The sequence below is a fragment of the Coregonus lavaretus genome, assembly GCF_964263955.1.
Source record: "Coregonus lavaretus genome assembly, contig: HAP1_SCAFFOLD_55, whole genome shotgun sequence".
NCBI lineage: Eukaryota > Metazoa > Chordata > Actinopteri > Salmoniformes > Salmonidae > Coregonus > Coregonus lavaretus.
The window spans coordinates 1,670,008-1,685,036 of NW_028161934.1; positions in this window are offsets into that span (position 1 = coordinate 1,670,008).

Sequence of the window (15,029 nt, forward strand, 5' to 3'; positions counted from 1 at the left end):
CAGTCTATTAATGCACTAGTGGTCTCCCTACACCTGACTCAAAACACCACAACTACAGTCTATTAATCCTCTAGTGGTCTCCCTACACCTGACTCAAAACACCACAACTACAGTCTAATAATCCACTAGTGGTCTCCCTACACCTGACTCAAAACACCACAACTACAGTCTATTAATCCACTAGTGGTCTCCTTACACCTGACTCAAAACACCACAACTACAGTCTATTAATCCTCTAGTGGTCTCCCTACACCTGACTCAAAACACCACAACTACAGTCTATTAATCCACTAGTGTTCTCTCTACACCTGACTCAAAACACCACAACTACAGTCTATTAATCCACTAGTGGTCTCCCTACACCTGACTCAAAACACCACAACTACAGTATTAATCCACTAGTGGTCTCCCTACACCTGACTCAAAACACCACAACTACAGTCTATTAATCCTCTAGTGGTCTCCCTACACCTGACTCAAAACACCACAACTACAGTCTATTAATCCACTAGTGGTCTCCGTACACCTGACTAAAAACACCACAACTACAGTCTATTAATCCACTAGTGGTCTCCCTACACCTGACTCAAAACACCACAACTACAGTCTATTAATCCACTAGTGGTCTCCCTACACCTGACTCAAAACACCACAACTATAGTCTATTAATCCACAAGTGGTCTCCCTACACCTGACTCAAAACACCACAACTACAGTCTATTAATCCACTAGTGGTCTCCTTACACCTGACTCAAAACACCACAACTACAGTCTATTAATCCTCTAGTGGTCTCCCTACACCTAACTCAAAACTCCACAACTACAGTCTATTAATCCACTAGTGGTCTCCCTACACCTGACTCAAAACACCACAACTACAGTCTATTAATCCACTAGTGGTCTCCCTACACCTGACTCAAAACACCACAACTACAGTATTAATCCATTAGTGGTCTCCCTACACCTAACTCAAAACATCACAACTACAGTCTTAATTCACTAGTGGTCTTCCTACACCTGACTCAAAACACCACAACTACAGTCTATTAATCCACTAGTGGTCTCCGTACACCTGACTCAGAACACCACAACTACAGTCTATTAATCCACTAGTGGTCTTCCTACACCTGACTCAAAACACCACAACTACAGTCTGTCCCAATTATCTCTCCTTCCTCCGAAAGTGTTCACTTGTTCACTTCCCTTCACTGATTTGAAAGGAAATGACTGGAATAAGAAATATGGTGGAAACTCCCACTAGGCCATGCATCCACCAATCCAATGCTTTTAGATTTGTGGAAAGTAGTAAACGAGTGTACACTACAGGATAAATTATTGGAACTCAAGCGGTGACTGTAACAGTAGAACAGTATTGGCTTAGTGGACCACATGACGTTCCAGAGTGCTACTTCATTCTCTTTGTGTAGGGCCTAATACTCACCATATCTACCACTTCCATCCTTCATCAATTAGGGTCCAAAGCCCCCTCCACAACACACCCACATCTCCCTCCTGCACTGACGATAAGGTGAGTGCTGAGCTGCTGGGCGAGAGGTACCATGTTGGGGTCTAGGTGGGGGTAGAGCTGCCAATGGGAGATACCAAGAGGAACATCAGCCAGGGAGGGTGGCTCTCACTGCTGCTTTTCCAATAGGCCTGGTCATAGTCAATGCCAGAGTATGCAATATTTCACACAAAATTGGATGGATGCACACAATTCTTGGTGATAGCCAAGTTAATTTAAATAATGTATGAATTGAGAATCTCAAATAGAGTTTGGTTTGAGAGCCAAACTGAGAGGCTGTCATGTTAGGTTAGGTTTTGCTCACCTGCAGACAGCATGTATTCAGGTCAAGCCGTTATTGGCCCCGGCAGCGCTTTCTCCTCTGTCTGAGCATTGATCTTGGCATCTGCAGAACAGAGACAACAGAGGAAGGATTCAAGATTGTTTTTCTGGGAACGCACTTTTAAAGGAGTATTAATCTACTTCCACTGTTGGCTAATGACCCCAGAATTTTATTTAGGAAAATCCGGCATCGTATTATTAAACAGACTTTCCAAACGTTGCTACCTGCTTACATCATGTCAAAATAAAAGTCCCCCACAATTTTTTTTGTTTTGTCCACATATGGTGCATGTGCATGACTTATTTTAGATTTTGTTCCAAATTCCTCCCTTCGTAATGACCAACCTTCCTGCCCACTGACACATTACGTTTAAATTGAATTTTATTTAACTTCTGGCATCCCGCAGACTGTTTTTGTGCAACCCAATACAATTGATAGCAATGTTAATGTAGATAAATAATTTTTTCCATCAACTCCCTTGAAGTTGCCTTGATCTGCCCGAGCTTTTATCCCTGTAACACAAACCCTTGTGACACCATGAAGGTCGGCATGGTGTTGGTCCAGATGACGACACCCGACGCTGACTCTCAGCCGTTCATGCCTTCACTCAACCCAAGTTCTGACCGAGTCCTGGTCCCAGCTGGGCAAGATATTGGATGCCAACCACCATTAAAGCCCACTGAAGAAGAAGAAGAATGAGACGAATTTGTCATTGCAAATCTTTACCGATATATGATATAATTTACTTATTCTCTGTAATATCGTATAGCTTTGGAATCGTGACATTATCTAGTGTGGAGGAAAATATGCAGGTTTCTGGACTCATACCCTGACTTTGAGAAGGGATTGCGTGACCCAGCATGACAAGGTGAACGTGAATGTCCGACAGTCTGCTGGGTGAGCCGTTATACGTTCCTCCATTCATTGCCGAATGGGATTCCTAGATCCTCCTTTCTCTAATATCTCTGCCATGAGCTCTTAAATCGAGATAGCTGTGTATTTTGCTACTGCATGGCCAGTATGAACCGGAATGTCTGATGAAGAAACGCTGAAGGAAATTTGGCTTCCCCAATGGATCCGGTAAGTCTGCTTTCCTTTTAACAGTATAGGCATGCTGTATAAAATGTATATGCCTAGTTTTTATAATATTTGATCCTCCACATTCCTCTGTTCCGTGTTTAATGGCTGGAAGAAAAAAAAGAAGAAAACTTGTTGGGATTTGTTTTCCTTCAGCAAGGTAACCTACTACTTTATCATGTGTAGGAATCTGTGTCTAGTACTTAATGATCTCTCCTTCCTCCCAAAGTGTGCACTTGTTCACCTCCACTGATTTGAAAATCTGATTATCCATTATATGACCAGATACTCGGAAGTGGCCACTCACAATGAAAATACGTCTTCTTCTGTGGGGTTTATCCGCGGTTGTCATCCAAAGTTACGGTACATTTTGACACCTACTGTAATGGAGTGTGGGCCAGCGACAGCGATCGAGGAACTAAATCCTATATGACAGCCTTGTTTCTCTTAAAAAATATACATATTTGAGACTGTATCTAACGATGTTCTACTTAGTATGCTTATCAAACTCAATTCCTGTACCCAATATCCCTCATACAGTTTCAGTCTCTCTCTTTCCCTGTCATACTGCCCACACTGTATCAGTACATGCTCCACTGTCTCTGTTTCCTGGCAGTAATCACACCTTCCTGTTGGATGATTTCCTATCACATTTAATGACTTATTCAGCTGGCTGTGTCCCACCCTTAGCCTTGTAAGGATGGCCTCCTCTCTTCTGTCCATTCCTACCATCCTCCCCTACTTTACTCTGTACCTGGAATAGGGGCGGCAGGTAGCCTAGTGGTTTAGAGCGTTGGGCCAGTAACCCGAGCCGACTAGGTGAAAAATCTGTTAATGTGCCATTGGGCAACTTAACCCTAATTTCTCCTGTAAGTCGCTCTAGATGACATTGCCTGCTAAATGACTAAAATGTAAACAATGAATAGATGCCTGCCCTTAGTGTCACTGTTTCACTGCTCCTGCCATCTCTGCACCACCACTGCCCATATCATTCCCTTAGCCTCTGTCTTGCTTATTGGCACCTCTACCTCCTGTCTCCTAAGGGCCTGTTTAGCTAGCATATCTACTTCCTCATTCCCTTCAGCCCCCACATGGGCCGGGACCCAAGCAAAGCTTATATGGACACCCATCTGTCTCAGCCGGGCATGAATTTGAATTCCCTCATTTAGCAGTCATTGTCTGCTATGTGAGCTAACTGATTGCAGACTCATCAACACAGCACATGAGTCAGAACATATAACTACTCTGTCTGGCTTGACTTCCTCCACCCACAGCAAGGCCAACAGTATGGCCATCAGCTCTTCCTTGTTCACAGCCAGGTGGAATGTAATACGTCTCCTGACAGCCAACCCACTTTCTTGTTCAACGAAGGCTGATCCAGTCCGACCTGTCCATGGGTCTTTTGATCCATCTGTATATATGTCAAAAAATACAGATTTACCGTTTCCAGTCGCTTTTTAAAGAACTCACATGGATCAACCCCCTCCCTGTCTTTCCGTACTCTCTCCAACACTTGTAAATCAACTACTGGAGGTGGGAGTAGCCATGGTGGACTCACAGGGATAGGTACCGTGGGGCTAAAGTCCCTACCATACAATCCCATCTGCCTCGCCTGGTTATCACCCACCCATCCAAAGGTTTTATTCTGTCCATGTTCATGCTCCCAACTTTTCTGTAGAACCCCTTTTGTGGGGTGACACACCCCATGTTCCTGTAAGTTAACCCAATAATTAATTGCCAGCGATTGCCTTCTAATATGTAATGGCAATTAAAATAAATGTCTAAAAAATGGAAGGCAGTCGTAACCACAAAGTCAAAACATAAATGTGCTTTTTTTATTTTAAGGTTAGGGTCAGGCATAAGATTAGCAGTGTGGTCATTGTGGAGTAAAAAGTACAAAAATAATAAATAATTCAACAGTGACTCGCTCCTGCAGGTTTTTGCTCTACGACATCCGTAGAGTACTGATATAACGACTTTTGATACAGGATTTCTTAATGTCTGTAAAATCATGAGCTGTATGTGAGTGACAGGACAATGACACACCGTGTGTTGTGTCGGTCACGGATGGGGGGCCAGAAGGTCAGTGTGCCAAGATAGATTGGGGGCCACTGTTGCTAATATTAGGAGGGGTACGTGATGGAATGGCCTGGCAAGGGTGCCACATGATACCATGTAGGGGGATCCTATTGTAGTCGGACACTCAATAATGGTTGGCAACTGTTGGACAGAAGTAGATTGGAGAGCATCATAAACTGAGGGATTTTCTATGGAAGTCATTCAGATGACAAGAGGCTACGCCCGTAACGCTTGTCATTGAATCCAGTACTGTAACAATCAAATAAACATGAATCAACTCTCCATCTAAAGTGTTCAACTATTCTCTTACATCCTGAAGTACTCGATACCAGAGAAACTCGTCATAACAAGTACGATCAAACTTCACACAGGAAGCGGAGCAGATCCTAATCCAGGCGTTTCTCATCTCCCGTCTGGACTTCTGCAACTCAGTATCATGTTATTAACATTAAAAAATATATAGTAAATGTTCTTATTACATGCTAGAACAAAACAAATATAGTGTTGAGTTTTTGCTCTTATCTGATTGGCAGGTAATCCATCAATCAACTACAAAGTAGCAGTAGGTGGGATCTCCACTCATAACAATAGTAACAATGCAAAACAAAACGTTTTACAATAAGATTCACATGGATACATTAATTCATATCAAATCCTGGTCTCTTCTACATAATACAACTAATGAATATGCAATCAGCAATGTAAAACAAAACAAGAAAACATGCAACCACATTCCAGATGTATGTTTTACAATGACATTTACATGCAAGCATTTGTTCCTTCTAACAAATCACCAATAAAAAGTAGAATGGTAAGGTATAAGATATTATCAAGTGTATTTCCAGAGTGAAGAGAGAGAAGTTTGGTAGGAGACCTTACTGGCTGTGAGAAAACAGAAGAATGTGATGTCTGTGTTTGACATGACCTATAAATACTGATGGGCAGAGCTGGCTTCCTGCCCCCATGATGCCTCTTCCTAACAACCAACACATAATTCGCTTCACAATGAAAATGTGTGAACATCTTGTTGGAGCAAAGTTAATATACAATGACGAAAGTTGAAAGATATCCCTATTAAAATAATTTAAAACAAATACAACAACATAATTTGACCACACTAATAGGCCTATGGCTTCTGTACTTCCGTATGTCCCATCAGCTACACTAAAACCTGGTGAAGGGTTTTACAATAAATATGTGAACATCTTTTAGGACCAAACTAATTATACAAGAGGCCTATGCTCCTTATAAAAAATAGATTATTATTATAGATTAAAAAAACATAACTAATATGATAAGCAGATGTTGTTGAGCAGATAATGGATTAGATTTATTGATCTGTTGAATACACACCTAGTATTATTGAAACATTATACGATTATTTAATGGATAATAGGAGTTAATTAAATAAGATACAGCTCTGAACATCCCCACCCCACCACACACACACAGCACTCCTACTCCAAGACGCTTGATACATATGGATCCAGAGCTGCATATTATGCTACACAGGTTACCATGGTAATCAGACTTAGTAAACTGTTAGAGAATGGGAGATAGATTAATCTTTACAAAATGTTTTCTATTGAAACTTTATTTAGGGATCTGGAACCGGTGCTGGAGAGGGGGGAGATGAAAGAATACAGGTTTGCACTTTCTGGTGTTTTATCAGTGACCCTGAACGAGCAAAGCTCTTTCCACATAGACATTTATAAGGCTTCTCTCCTGTGTGTATGCATTAGTGTTTGCTCAGGGCTGCTGATTGATTTAAACTCTTCAGGAAGTCAGGACCACACTGATCACAGCTATAAGGGATTGCGCCTGTGTATAAGTTGGTGTGTAGTCAGGTGTCCTGACCTCCTGAAGCTCTTCCCACACTGATCACAGCTATAAGGCTTCTCTCCTGTGTGTTGGTGTGCAGTAATGGCTCCTGATTTGACTGAAGCTCTTCCCACAATCAAAGCAGGGGTAAGGCTTCTCCCCTGTATGAATTCTCTGAGATTTAAGGTTCCCACACTGAGAGCAGCAGTACGGTTTCTCTCCAGTGTCAATCCGCTGGTGAATGATCAATTCCTTCTGTTTAGCAAATCTCTTCCCACAGTCAAAGCAGCAGTGGTGAGATTTCTTCTCTATACATCTCTGCTGGTGTTTCTTGAGGTGTTCTAATCTGGAGAGACTCTTCTCTGTCTTGTCAGCATCATGTTGTTGTTGAGGCTCCCCAGATGATAAGCCCCTCCCACTGAGAAAGCAATGGTTAGGGCTGTCTCCTGTGAAACAAATATATTGAATAGCATGGACATCTGAAATCAGGCTACCTGATGGGACTTTGATGAATGCAGAAAATTGACAATCAAAATAAACGTACTACCGCAGGGACCATGTTATTTTTGAGAAGCATACTTCATTCAGAATTCGGACATATAAAGTTTGTATGTGAGAACTATTTCTAAGCTGCATACTTTCAGTTTTTCTGAACTCACTGCACACGATCAAAATAAGTTAGCTTGCGCTGCTTGTGCTAGCACATGCACATATTAAATACACCGCTATATCTCTAATTAACGTGTTTACATGTCCTAATAATTCTAAAGATTGCTCAGAAAAGCAGGTGTTTTTAACTGCGTTACTTGGATTGTCATCTTAAGCCAAATAAGATAAGCAGAGTGAGGTGTTTACATGACTAATGCCATACTCAGCCTACTGCCATAACTAGTTTAATGTCCAATTATGAGTGTGCATGTAAACATACTCATTGTAAAGCACTAGTTATTTTGTTGCTTTGACAGTCATTTCTGAGCATTATTATGAATGTTATTAGTAATTCATTTACGTCTGTCCCTCATTTTAAGGTTGATATGATGAGTTTCTGTGGTATTAAGGAATTCAGGATGCACTAATATAACTAAACACTTTTTGATTTGATACAAGGTATTGAATAATATGGTACCAGATTCAACACAACAAGATACAACTAAGTTGCCTCTTGTTATCCAAATGATAGACCCAGAGATCTCTCAGTTTATATACTTGAGTGTAAACAAGTTCTAACCAACAGTTGCCAACCATCATTGGGTGTCGCTCCCAACCTCGATGGTATCAGTTTGCACCCCAGTCAGGACATTCCATCACGTACTCATTCTAAGATTAACAGCAGTAGCCCCCCAGAATTCCTGGCACCCAGACTTTCTGGCACCCATCAGTGACATAAATACATTTCATCACCCACAGCGCTATAAACGTTTTCTTCAAGTACACCATGTTCACGGGTGTTCAAAACAAAGCCTAACAACTGTAACCCTTCATATGGATGTAGAGTTTTTTAAAATCACTTTAAATGGTTCCACGTCTTCATACCCACGTCTCGTGGATGCTTAAAAGTCTTTGACCATTCATCCAAGTTTTGGAGATGCTGATTTATGTGCGATTACTGTCAAGGGGGTTTGTCTTTACTCCCTTTAACAGCCTTTGTTCTGATTGGCCTAAGACATCGTTTGTCACCGCTGTCAGAATCTGTTGACTCAAAGCCAGGCAATGCTGACCAGATGCTTGAAACCCGATCTGCCTTGCACAACTCAGCATGAGGGTAGAACAGAGAGCCCACAGGTGGGGGCCAAGTCTTCCTTTAGCACACATGCCTCCTGCAATTGTTGAATTTCCTCTTTTAATGTTTTTATCTGTTCACCAAGAGCCCTCAAACTCTCTTTATCTCTCTGCAATGTCCTATCATGAGTATCACAAAGGACTTTCTGATCTCGTTGTCTGACTTCAGCTAATACAGTTAAAGACCATCGTGTCTTTGTCAATGAGTTAGACATTCTCTGTATTTTTCCCCAAGCTTTTTGTATATCAGACAGATTCCATCAACAATGACTTAATATTTATTTATTATCTCCTGCCTACACTTCTCTACTTTGAAATGGTTCTTCCTATCATTAGAAAGTGAATTTAATATATTTTTCATGTTCACATCCGGAGCAGCTGTCCCGCCCTTTTCCGGAGTGGTTCTTTCACTTAACAATGGCATTATATTAACTTCAAAAGTTGTGTGTGTATATATATATATATATATATATACAGTGGGGAGAACAAGTATTTGATACACTGCCGATTTTGCAGGTTTTCCTACTTACAAAGCATGTAGAGGTCTGTAATTTTTATCATAGGTACACTTCAACTGTGAGAGACGGAATCTAAAACAAAAATCCAGAAAATCACATTGTATGATTTTTAAGTAATTAATTTGCATTTTATTGCATGACATAAGTATTTTATCACCTACCAACCAGTAAGAATTCCGGCTCTCACAGACCTGTTCGTTTTTCTTTAAGAAGCCCTCCTGTTCTCCACTCATTACCTGTATTAACTGCACCTGTTTGAACTCATTACCTGTATAAAAGACACCTGTCCACACACTCAATCAAACAGACTCCAACCTCTCCACAATGGCCAAGACCAGAGAGCTGTGTAAGGACATCAGGGATAAAATTGTAGACCTGCACAAGGCTGGGATGGGCTACAGGACAATAGGCAAGCAGCTTGGTGAGAAGGCAACAACAGTTGGCGCAATTATTAGAAAATGGAAGAAGTTCAAGATGACAGTCAATCATCCTCGGTCTGGGGCTCCATGCAAGATCTCACCTCGTGGGGCATCAATGATCATGAGGAAGGTGAGGGATCAGCCCAGAACTACACGGCAGGACCTGGTCAATGACCTGAAGAGAGCTGGGACCACAGTCTCAAAGAAAACCATTAGTAACACACTACGCCGTCATGGAATAAAATCCTGCAGCGCACGCAAGGTCCCCCTGCTCAAGCCAGCGCATGTCCAGGCCTGTCTGAAGTTTGCCAATGACCATCTGGATGATCCAGAGGAGGAATGGGAGAAGGTCATGTGGTCTGATGAGACAAAAATAGAGCTTTTTGGTATAAACTCCACTCACCGTGTTTGGAGGAAGAAGAAGGATGAGTACAACCCCAAGAACACCATCCCAACCGTGAAGCATGGAGGTGGAAACATCATTATTTGGGGATGCTTTTCTGCAAAGGGGACAGGATGACTGCACCGTATTGAGGGGAGGATGGATGGGGCCATGTATCGCGAGATCTTGGCCAACAACCTCCTTTCCTCAGTAAGAGCTTTGAAGATGCACACAGCCAGGGCAACTAAGGAGTGGCTCCGTAAGAAGCATCTCAAGGTCCTGGAGTGGCCTAGCCAGTCTCCAGACCTGAACCCAATAGAAAATCTTTGGAGGGAGCTGAAAGTCCATATTGCCCAGCGACAGCCCCGAAACCTGAAGGATCTGGAGAAGGTCTGTATGGAGGAGTGGGCCAAAATCCCTGCTGCAGTGTGTGCAAACCTGGTCAAGACCTACAGGAAACTTATGATCTCTGTAATTGCAAACAAAGGTTTCTGTACCAAATATTAAGTTCTGGTTTTCTGATGTATCAAATAGTCATGTCATGCAATAAAATGCAAATGAATTACTTAAAAATCATACAATGTGATTTTCTGGATTTTTGTTTTAGATTCTGTCTCTCACAGTTGAAGTGTACCTATGATAAAAATTACAGACCTCTACATGCTTTGTAAGTAGGAAAACCTGCAAAATCGGCAGTGTATCAAATACTTGTTCTCCCCACTGTATATATATATATATATAGTGAGGGAAAAAAGTATTTGATCCCCTGCTGATTTTGTACGTTTGCCCACTGACAGACATGATCAGTCTATAATTTTAATGGTAGGTTTATTTGAACAGTGAGAGACAGAATAACAACAACAAAATCCAGAAAAATGCATGTCAAAAATGTTATAAATTTATTTTCATTTTAATGAGGGAAATAAGTATTTGACCCCTCTGCAAAACATGACTTAGTACTTGGTGGCAAAACCCTTGTTGGCAATCACAGAGGTCAGATGTTTCTTGTAGTTGGCCACCAGGTTTGCACACATCTCAGGAGGGATTTTGTCCCACTCCTCTTTGCAGATCTTCTCCAAGTCATTAAGGTTTCGAGGCTGACGTTTGGCTACTCGAACCTTCAGCTCCCTCCACAGATTTTCTATGGTATTAAGGTCTGGAGACTGGCTAGGCCACTCCAGGACCTTAATGTGCCTCTTCTTGAGCCACTCCTTTGTTACCTTGGCCGTGTGTTTTGGGTCATTGTCATGCTGGAAAACCCATCCACGACCCATTTTCAATGCCCTGGCTGAGGGAAGGAGGTTCTCACCCAAGATTTGACGGTACATGATTGTCCCTTTGATGCGGTGAAGTTGTCCTGTCCCCTTAGCAGAAAAACACCCCCAAAGCATAATGTTTCCACCTCCATGTTTGACGGTGGGGATGGTGTTCTTGGGGTCATAGGCAGCATTCCTCCTACTCCAAACACGCGAGTTGAGTTGATGCCAAATAGCTCAATTTTGGTCTCATCTGACCACAACACTTTCACCCAGTTCTCCTCTGAATCATTCAGATGTTCATTGGCAAACGTCAGACGGGCATGTATATGGGCTTTCTTGAGCAGGGGGACCTTGCGGGCGCTGCAGGATTTCAGTCCTTCACAGCGTAGTGTGTTACCAATTGTTTTCTTGGTGACTATGGTCCCAGCTTGAGATCATTGACAAGATCATCCCGTGTAGTTCTGGGCTGATTCCTCACCGTTCACATGATCATTGCAACTCCACGAGGAGAGATCTTGCATGGAGCCCCAGGCCGAGGGAGATTGACAGTTATTTTGTGTTTCTTCCATTTGCGAATAATCACACCAACTGTTGTCACCTTCTCACCAAGCTGCTTGGCGGTGGTCTTGTAGCTCATTCCAGCCTTGTGTAGGTCTACAATCTTGTCCCTGACATCCTTGGAGAGCTCTTTGGTCTTGGCCATGGTGGAGAGTTTGGAATCTGATTGATTGATTGCTTCTGTGGACAGGTGTCTTTTATACAAGTAACAAGCTGAGATTAGGAGCACTCCCTTTAAGAGTGTGCTCCTAATCACAGCTCGTTACCTGTATAAAAGACACCTGGGAGCCAGAAATCTTTCTGATTGAGAGGGGGTCAAATACTTATTTCCCTCATTAAAATGCAAATCAATTTATAACACTTTGACATGTGTTTTTCTGGATTGTTTTGTTGTTATTCTGTCTCTCACTGTTCAAATAAACCTACCATTAAAATTATAGACTGATCATTTCTTTGTCAGTGGGCAAACGTACAAAATCAGCAGGGGATCAAATACTTTTTTCCCTCACTGTATATACACCTGTTCTGAAAGGCCCCAGTGTCTGAAACACCACTAATCAAGCGGGCATATGAAGAACAAGGAGCTCTCCAAACAGGTAAGGGACAAAGTTTTGGAGAAGTACAGATCAGGGTTGGGTTATAAAAAAGTATCTGAAAATTTGAACATCCCACAGAGCACCATTAAATCCATTAATAAAAAATTGAAAGAATATGCAACACAACAATCCTGCCAAGAGAGGGCCGCCCACCAAAACTCACGGACCAGGGAAGGAGGGCATTCATCAGAGAGGCAACAAAGAGACCAAACATAACCTTGAAGGAGCTGCAAAGCTCCACAGCTGAGATTGGAGTATCTGTCCATAGGACAACTTTAAGCCGTACACTCACAGAGCTGGATTTTACGGAAGAGTGGCCAGAAAAAAAGCATGTGGGAGACTCCCCAGCTTTTTGGCCATCAAGGAAAACGCTATGTCTGGCGCAAACCCAACACCTCTCATCACCCCGAGAATACCATCCCCACAGTGAAGCATGGTGGTGGCAGCATCATGCTCTGGGAATGTTTTTCATCGGCAGGGACTGGGAAACTGGTCAGAATTTGAAGGAATGATGGATGGTGCTAAATACAGGGACATTCTTGAGGGAAACCTGTTTCATTCTTCCAGAGATTTGAGACTGGGACGGTTTTCCACCTTCCAGCAGGACAATGACCCTAAGCATACTGCTAAAGCAACACTTGAGTGTTTTAATGGGAAACATTTAAATGTCTTGGAATGGCCTAGTCAAAGCCCAGACCTCAATCCAATTGAGAATCTGTGGTATGACTGAAAGATTGCTGTACACCAGCGGAACCCATCCAACTTTAAGGAGCTGGAGCAGTTTTGCCTTGAAGAATGGGAAAAAATCCCATGGCTAGATATGCCAAACTTATAGAGACATACCCCAAGGGACTTACAGCTGTAATTGCTGCAATAGGTGGCTCTACAAAGTATTGACTTTGGGGGGTTGAATAGTTATGCACGCTCACGTTTTCTGTTTTTTTGTCTTATTTCTTGTTTGTTTCACAATTTTTTTTATTTTGCATCTTCAAAGTGTGTAAATCACATCATACAAACCCCCAGACAATCCATTTTAATTCCAGGATGTAAGGCAACAAAATAGGAAAAATGCCAGGAATATACTCAAGTGGCAACTCACGATGAAAATACCTCTTCTGTGGGGTTTATCGTCAGTTGTTATGCAACGTTATGGTGCATTATACCACCTATTGTAATGGAGTGTGGGCCAGAGACAAGGATCGAGGAACTAAATCCCACCTGCCAGCCTCGTTTCTCTTTTAAAAATATAAAATATTTGCTACTGTATCTAATGTTCTACTCAGTATGCTTATTTACATTTACATTTCAGTCATTTTAGCAGACGCTCTTATCCAGAGCGACTTACAGGAGCAATCAGGGTTAAGTGCCTTGCTCAAGGGCACATCGACAGATTTTTCACCTAGTCGACTCGGGGATTAGAACCAGTGACCTTTCGGTTACTGGCACAACGCTCTTAACCACTAATCATACTCAATCCCTGTACCCCCTTCTCCCTCATACTGTATCAGTCTCTCTCGTTCCCTATTATACTGCCCACACTGTATCAGTACATGCTCCACTGTCTCTGTTTCCTGGCAGTAATCACACCTTCCTGTTGGATGCTTTCCTATCACATTTAATGACTTATTCAGCTGGCTGTGTCCCACCCTTAGCCTTGTAAGGATGGCCTCCTCTCTTCTGTCCATTCCTACCATCCTCCCCTACTTTACTCTGTACCTGGAATAGGGGCGGCAGGTAGCCTAGTGGTTTAGAGCGTTGGGCCAGTAACCCGAGCCGACTAGGTGAAAAATCTGTCAATGTGCCTTTGAGCAACTTATCCCTAATTTCTCCTGTAAGTCACTCTAGATAAGAGTTTCTGCTAAATGACTAAAATGTAAACAATCAATAGATGCCTGCACTTAGTGTCTGCACTGTTCCTGCCATCTCTGCACCACCACTGCCCATATCATTCCATTGGCCTCTATTTACTCAATGGCACCTCCACCTCCTGTCTCCTAAGGGCCTGTTTAGCTAGCATATCTACTTCCTCATTCCCTTCCACCCCCACATGGGCCGGGACCCAAGCAAAGCTTATATGGACACCCATCTGTCTCAGCCGGGCATGAATTTGAATTCCCTCATTTAGCAGTCATTGTCTGCTATGTGAGCTAACTGATTGCAGACTCATCAACACAGCACATGAGTCAGAACATATAACTACTCTGTTTGGCTTGACTTCCTCAACCCACAGCAAGGCCAACAGTATGGCCATCAGCTCTGCCATGTACACAGCCAGGTGGTCTGTAATACGTCTCCTGACAGCCACCCCACTTTCCTGTTCAACAAAGGCTGATCCAGTCTTACCTGTCCATGGGTCTTTTGGTCCGTCTATATATATGGGCAAAAAATTAAGATTTACAGTTTCCAGTCGCCTATTAAATAATAACAGATGAATCAACCCCCTCCCTGTCTTTCCATACTCTCTCCAACACTTGTAAATCAACTACTGGAGGTGGGAATAGCCATGGTGGACTCACAGGGATAGGTACTGTGTGGCTAAAGTCCCTACCATACAATCCCATCTGCCTCGCCTGGTTATCACCCACCCATCCAAAGGTTTTATTCTGTCCATGTTCATGCTCCCAACTTTTCTGTGGAACCCCTTTTGTGGGGTGAGACAACCCATGTTCCAATAATTGCCTTCTAATATGTAAC